The 6,887-nt window shown below is 51.9% G+C and overlaps 1 pseudogene; it reads right to left on the reverse strand.

Annotated features, from left to right (window-relative positions):
• Window positions 1-3,393: 3,393 nt before the first annotated feature.
• Window positions 3,394-4,103, reverse strand: LOC104673062 (annotated as a pseudogene).
• Window positions 4,104-6,887: the final 2,784 nt, after the last annotated feature.

Consider the following 6,887-nt stretch of genomic DNA (forward strand, 5'->3'; position numbering starts at 1 on the left):
AATGTGGGTCTGTCTCCTGCTGGGACCCTGATAGGTGTAAGGGTTTCTCCCAGGAATTCAAGGAAGGTTTAATATCAGAATCCAATCCATGCAAATACCATGTGAATAGATGACAGGGCAAAAAGGGTCCCGATGTCTCGTGATGCCATTGGTGACTTTTTAAAACTTTCTGAGTAAATTAGAAATTGAAACAAATGAAATATTTCTAATTTGATAAAATTGTTCACCAAAAACCCACCACAAAGACACATTTATGGAAATAGTTGTTGCCAGGAGTTTGAGAAAGAAGAAATGGTCGGATCGGTGGAACACAGCAGGTTTTTAGGGCTGGGAAACTAATATGAACGACACTGTAATGGTGGAGACACAACACTACGCATCTGTCAAAACCCACAGAACTTTACAGCAAGAGTGAGCCTTAACGTATGCAAATTTTAAAGTTCAGTCAAGAGGCTGGATGTCTAGGACGGAAGGCGGGCCGTGTGTGGCGAGAGCTTCTGGCTGCATTACAGATGTAGGGAGCAGCCTCACTGGAGGCGCTGGGGGAAGGGGCTGACCTGGGTACCCTCACAAATGATGAAGTCTGTGAAACCAAAAGCAAATGCACCTGCACATGAGCCCTGTATCCCGGTAGACAAATGCTTCTGCCGAGAGGTACAGGTGAGCAATTCCTACACGGCTGCCCCTGCACACTGGAGCTTATCAGTTCGGTCAATGGATGGTGGGTGGTGGGGCAGGTTCCTTACTGTTGGGTGGGAGCTACAGACAAATAGGGGCAGGGGCTAGAACGACCCACTGCAGCACCAGCAGCACCAGCTCCTGTGGGCTCCCTCTCCATGCAGGCGGTGTGATGGTTGACTTTATGTGTCAGCTCCCCTGGCCGTGGGGTGGTTACTTCTGGGGATGTCCAAGGGTGTTCTGGATGAGATTAGTATTTGAATCAGTGGGTGCTGTTAAGCGGGCCCACCTGCTTTACAGTGGCGTCACCCAGTCTGCTGAGGACCTCAATGGCACAGAAAGCAGAGAAAGGTGAATCTGCCCCACTCTTCCTGCCATGCTGCTTGAACTGGGACACTCACCTCACCTTCTCTGGCCCTGACACTGAGATTAATTGCCATCAGCCCTCCAGCTCTCAGGCCTTCAGACTCAGACCGCACTTCACCACCAACTTCCCTGAGTCCCAGCGAGTAGGTGGCAGGCGTGGGAACTCTTGGCCTCAGGAATCACCCGGGCCCAGGCTTCAGCTGGCATTTCCCCTGCTTGCACTTCTTTCTCCTGCCACCTTGTGAAGAAGGTGCCTGCTTCCCTTCCCCCATGATTGTAAGTTTCCTGAGGCCTCCCCAGCCATGCAGAACTGTGAGTCAATTAAAGCTCCTTTGTGGGCTGGGCGAGTTGGCTCACACCTGTAATACCAGCACTTTGGGAGGCTGAAGTGGGTGGATCACTTGAGGTCAGGAGTTCAAGACCAGCCTGGCCAATGTGGTGAAACCCTGTCTCTACTAAAAATACAAAAATTAGCCAGGCACGGTGGCACGCACCTGTGATCCCAGTTACTTGGGAGGCTGAGGCAGGAGAATCACTTGAAACCAGGAGGCGGAGGTTGCAGCGAGACAAGATTGCACCACTGCACTCCAGCCTGAGTGACAAAACAAGACTCTGTCTCAATAAATAAATAAATAAATAAATAAATAAATAAAACCTCCTTTGTTTATAAATTACCCAGTCTCTAGTGGTATCTTTATAGCAGTGTGAGAACCAACTAATACACCAACTATATTGAAATACGGTCACCAAAATAATAAAGTAATTGTTTTTGAATTTCTTGTTAATCTACTAATTCAGGCTGGGCACGGTGGCTCACGCCTGTAATTCCAGCACTTTGGGAGGCCGAGGTGGGTGGATCACCTGAGGTCAGGGGTTCAAGACCAGGCTGGCCAACATGGTGAGACCCCCATCTCTACTAAAACTACAGAAATCAGCTGGGTGTGGTGGCACTCGCCTGTAATCCCAGCTACTCAGGAGGTTGAGGCAGGAGAATCGCTTGAACCAGGGAGGTGGAGGTTGCGGTGAGCCGAGATTGTGCCACTGCACTCCCGCCTGAGCAACAGATAAACGAACCTACTGATTCAGATCTAGCAGCAGCTCTCATGACCAACAGTGTTGAAGAAGGAACAAAAACGAAGCTTCAAGATGTCAAAGCAACTGAAACACGGTGGGAAACTACACAGGACTTTGCTGACAGTGGAGTCTCAGGCTCTGTGGAGACTGCCAGGTCCTTTGGCCACATTCTCTATTGAGGAACACTCACTTTAGGCTAGAGGTTGGTGAAAATAAAGATGCAACGTTTTTCCATCCAAGTTCAGGGACATCTGAATCCCGTGACCAGTGGTTCTAGTTTAGAAATCCAGCTGCAGAGGTTACACCTGAGTGTGGTGATTACATCTTCACCATTTTCTGATTTTTAGAAAAAAAAAAACAAAAACAAAAACAAAACAAAAAACTGTAATCTGAACCAAGGTATTTGATCTCCCTCCCTTCCTACAGGTGTCCATGCCCTTGGAGAAGTTTATAGGGGGTGGATTGCTTTTGACCCCAAAGGCTCCCTACATAGTCCAGGCCAGCCTGGGGCTTGGAGAAGGGCAGGTGAGCTGATGAGAACTTCCTTCCTGCTCAGCTTCCACCTGCTGGCACCTGTGTGCCCACCACCCAAAACCTGGGCCTCCACCTGCTGGCACCTGTGTGCCCACCACCCAAAGCCTGGGCCTCCACCTGCTGGCACCTGTGTGCCCACCACCCAAAGCCTGGGCCTCCACCTGCTGGCACCTGTGTGCCCACCACCCAAAGCCTGGGCCTCCACCTGCTGGCACCTGTGTGCTCACCACCCAAAGCCTGGGCCTCCACCTGCTGGCACCTGTGTGCCCACCACCCAAAGCCTGGGCCTCCACCTGCTGGCACCTGTGTGCTCACCACCCAAAGCCTGGGCCACGGGCAGCTCCTGTGAGCAGGCTTCACCCTCTTTCCCTCTCACGACTCCCCACCCCAGCTGCAGCCCCTCTCCTCCCTCAGCCCCTCTCCTCCCTCCCCTTGGTTCAAGATGACCCAACACCCCAGGGGATTTCTATCGGGATCTGGTTGGTTTTTCCTTTTTATGATCCCCTGAACCCATCTTCAGCTCCCGACTGGGGCTCCCCAGGTTGGCCTGGGATGAGCCCACATTCCGCATGATTCCAGGCAGCAAAGGCACTTCTGGCAGGAACCCGCGTCCCAAGGCAGGCCCTGGGGCACCTTGGGCTGGGAAAGACCGCGGCCCCCAAATCTCCACTCCCCGTGCTGCCGTCTGAAGCACACCACGACGGATAGTGTCTGAGCCTAGGGAGAAGCCACCTGTGCTGGCTAAAAGGGGTCCCAGGAGACCTGCCTGGACAGTGTGGGTGAGGCCGTTGCACCCTCCTGCTGAGATGGGCCCTGCCACAGAGGCTGATGCCCTCGAGGAGCTGGGACCACTGCCCTCCCAGTACACATACACACACACACACACACTGACACAAACACAAACACACACAGACACAAATATACACAGATGTATACAAACACAGACACACACACACTGACACAAACACAAACACACACAGACACAAATATACACAGATGTACACAAACACACACAAACACACACACACTGACACAAACACACAGACACAAATATACACAGATGTACACAAACACACACAAACACAGACACACACACAGATACACACACACAGATACACAAACACAGAGACACATACACACAGATGCAAACACACACACAAACACACACATACACACAGATGCAAACACACACAAACACACAGACACACACACACAGACACACACATACACACAGATGCAAACACACAAACACACAGACACACACACACAGACACACACATACACACAGATGCAAACACACACAAACACAGACACACATAGACACACACAAACACACGGACACACACACAGATGCAAACACACAGACACACAAACACACAGACACATAAACACACAGACACACAGACACACACACACACACACCCTTCACAACCTTCTTGGGCTCTTAGCATTTTCTGCGGAGCTATCAAGGCCGGAAGCTCCAGGAGGGACCCCAGGGCGGGGAGGGACAAACTCTCAGGCAGGGGCTCAGGAAGACCACGTTCATTCGCTAAAACACTGAGCGAGCTCACACTGACAGGAAGTGTTTCGATTCCGCACTCAGAGTTAATCCCGTCGCTGGCCAGACTTGTTTGCTTTTAGGTTCTCTGGTGGCCCACAGGTCCCAGTTCCAAATGGCTGCCCCTCCCGTCCTCAAACTGCACCCTCCCCCCGCCTGGCGCTGTCTGCAGGCTGTAGAGAGGGCCTGGGCTTTTTCACACCTTGGGCAGGTGTAGACCAGGGAAAGGAAGAGGAGAAGGATGTGGGCAACCCTCCACCACCAGAGAGCTCCACCACCACTCCTCAGGCCCTGGTGTGGCCCCGTCCCCAAGGGCTGGCCCTGGGCTGGTGGCAGGCCTCAGTCGCAGAGGGTGGCTGAGTCCCACGCACTGCCCCACCCCGTTTCCTGAGACTGAGCCCCTCTCTCTAGCCCCAGAGCAGGAGTCGTCCCCAGCCCCATCGGCCACTGCCCATGAAGCCGGTTGGAATTGCCCTCAGCGGCCACAGAGGCCCCAGCAGGGTCCCCAGCCAGGCCAACATGCACTAGCAGCTCAGAAAGAAAGGCTTTGTGTCCGGTGACCCACCATCCACCCCGGAATGTGGCCGTTCTCTCCTCCCACCCCTACAGCAGGGCTGAGGTTGTCCCGGGTACAAAGCCCTTTTGTCCCCACAACCAGCACCCCCGACGAGATGGCTCTGGAGCCGGGAGAGTGGCAGCCTCCATGGTGGCCACAGTGGCTCCCAGCTCCCCTGCAGCAGGGCCTCCCTCCTCCCCCAGGCCCGGGCAGAGGGCACCTATGGGGCATCTTCCCTGGTACCCCCTGGCTGCAGAGCACCCTGGTGAGAACGATCTAATCGGAGAGCCCAGGCTTATACACAACTTCTCTCTGCCAGCTGAGAAAGCATGTTTCTCTGATTAACTTGTGTTACCCACAATACACTGTAGACTAGAGAAGGCCAGGACCCTCTGAGGTGGTGCAGTGTCCCCAGGCTTGTGCTGGGTGTGGGTTCCACGGACCTCTTTATTTGTCAAAACTCATATACTTTAGGTCTATGCATTTTATTCTGGGTAAACTGTATCTCAGGCCAGGGGTGGTGGTTTACGCCTATAATCCCAGCACTTTGGGAGGCCAAGGTGGGTGGATCACTTGAGGTCAGGAGTTCAAGACCAGCCTGGCCAAAATCGTGAAACCTGTCTCTACTGAAAATACAAAAATTAGCCGGGCATGGTGGCAGGTGCCTGTAATCCCAGCTACTCAGGAGGCTGAGGCAGGAGAATCGCTTGAACCCGGGAGGCGGAGGTTATAGTGAGTCAAGACAGTACCACTGCACTCCAGCCTGGGTGACAGAGCAAGACTCTATCTCAAAAAAAAAAAAAGTATCTCAAAAATACATGGCCACAAAAAAAAACATAATCGTTGTTTTAAAACACCAGAAAATATAGGCAAGCCAAAAGAATTCTGAACAACCAACAGCCACTGCCCGAGGTCAGTTGCTGTGATTGCAAGTACTTTCCACCTGTCCAGACACCTCCATGCATGTGACACACACAATGCCAACCATACAACACAGGCTGCTATGAATGCCACTTACATCTGTCAGTGACAAAACCTGACCATGTTTCCACTCACTCTGACACAATATTTTAAATGACCTCGCATTATGCTGTGTGCAAAAGCCAATTTGTTTTCAACAAATCCATGTATTGTTGGAAATTGACTCCTTCCGAGGTTACTCTTTCAGAATTCTAAACAGTAGTGCCACAAATATCCTGGTAGCTTGGTCTTTGAGCACCTGTAAGGTGCTATCGTGAGGTAAAGACCCAGGATTGGTGTTGCTGGGGCAAAAGACACTCACCTGCATTTTAAAGGGTTCTCTGTTTTTGTTTTTGTTTTTTATTTTGAGACAGAGTCTCGCTCCGTTGCCCAGGCTGGAGTGCAGTGGTGCGATCTCAGCTTACTGCAACCTCCGCTTCCGGGGTTCGAGCGATTCTCCTGCCTCAGCCTCTCAAGTAGTTAGGATTACAGGCGCCTGGCACCACGCCTGGCAAATTTTTGCATTTTTAGTAGAAACAGGCTTTCACCATGTTCGTGAGGCTGGTCTCGAACTCCTGACCTCAAGTGATCCACCTGCCTCAGCCTCCCACAGTGCTGGGATTACAGGCATGAGCCACTGCACCCAGCCTTAAAGGGTATTTTTAATGCCTTATGGAAAGCAGGGGTTCCAACAGGCTTTCCAGTCCAGTCTCTTCCTTGATCTTTCTAGTTTCAAAGAGGCTGGCACACACTGAGCCTGCGGGGGAACATGAGAACCATTCTGCTTTGGAAATAAGACTAACCTACTGAATGCAGACTAGAATGTAATACACCTTGACAGTGTAAAACTAATACCTGGGTCAGGCGCGGTGGCTCACGCCTCTAATCCCAGCACTTTGGGAGGCCGAGGTGGGCGGATCACAAGGTCAGGAGATCTAGACCATCCTGGCTAATATGGTGAAACCCCATCTCCACTAAAAATACAAAAAATTAGCCGGGTGCAGTGGCGGGAGCCTGTAGTCCCAGCTACTCGGGAGGCTGAGGCAGGAGAATGGCATGAACCCGGGAGGTGGAGGTTGCAGTGAGCCGAGATTGTACCACTGCACTCCAGCCTGGGCAACAGAGCGAGACTCCATCTCAAAAAAAAAGAAAAAAAAAAAA

The sequence above is a fragment of the Rhinopithecus roxellana genome, chromosome 5 (genome assembly GCF_007565055.1).
Source record: "Rhinopithecus roxellana isolate Shanxi Qingling chromosome 5, ASM756505v1, whole genome shotgun sequence".
Classification (NCBI taxonomy): Eukaryota; Metazoa; Chordata; class Mammalia; order Primates; family Cercopithecidae; genus Rhinopithecus; species Rhinopithecus roxellana.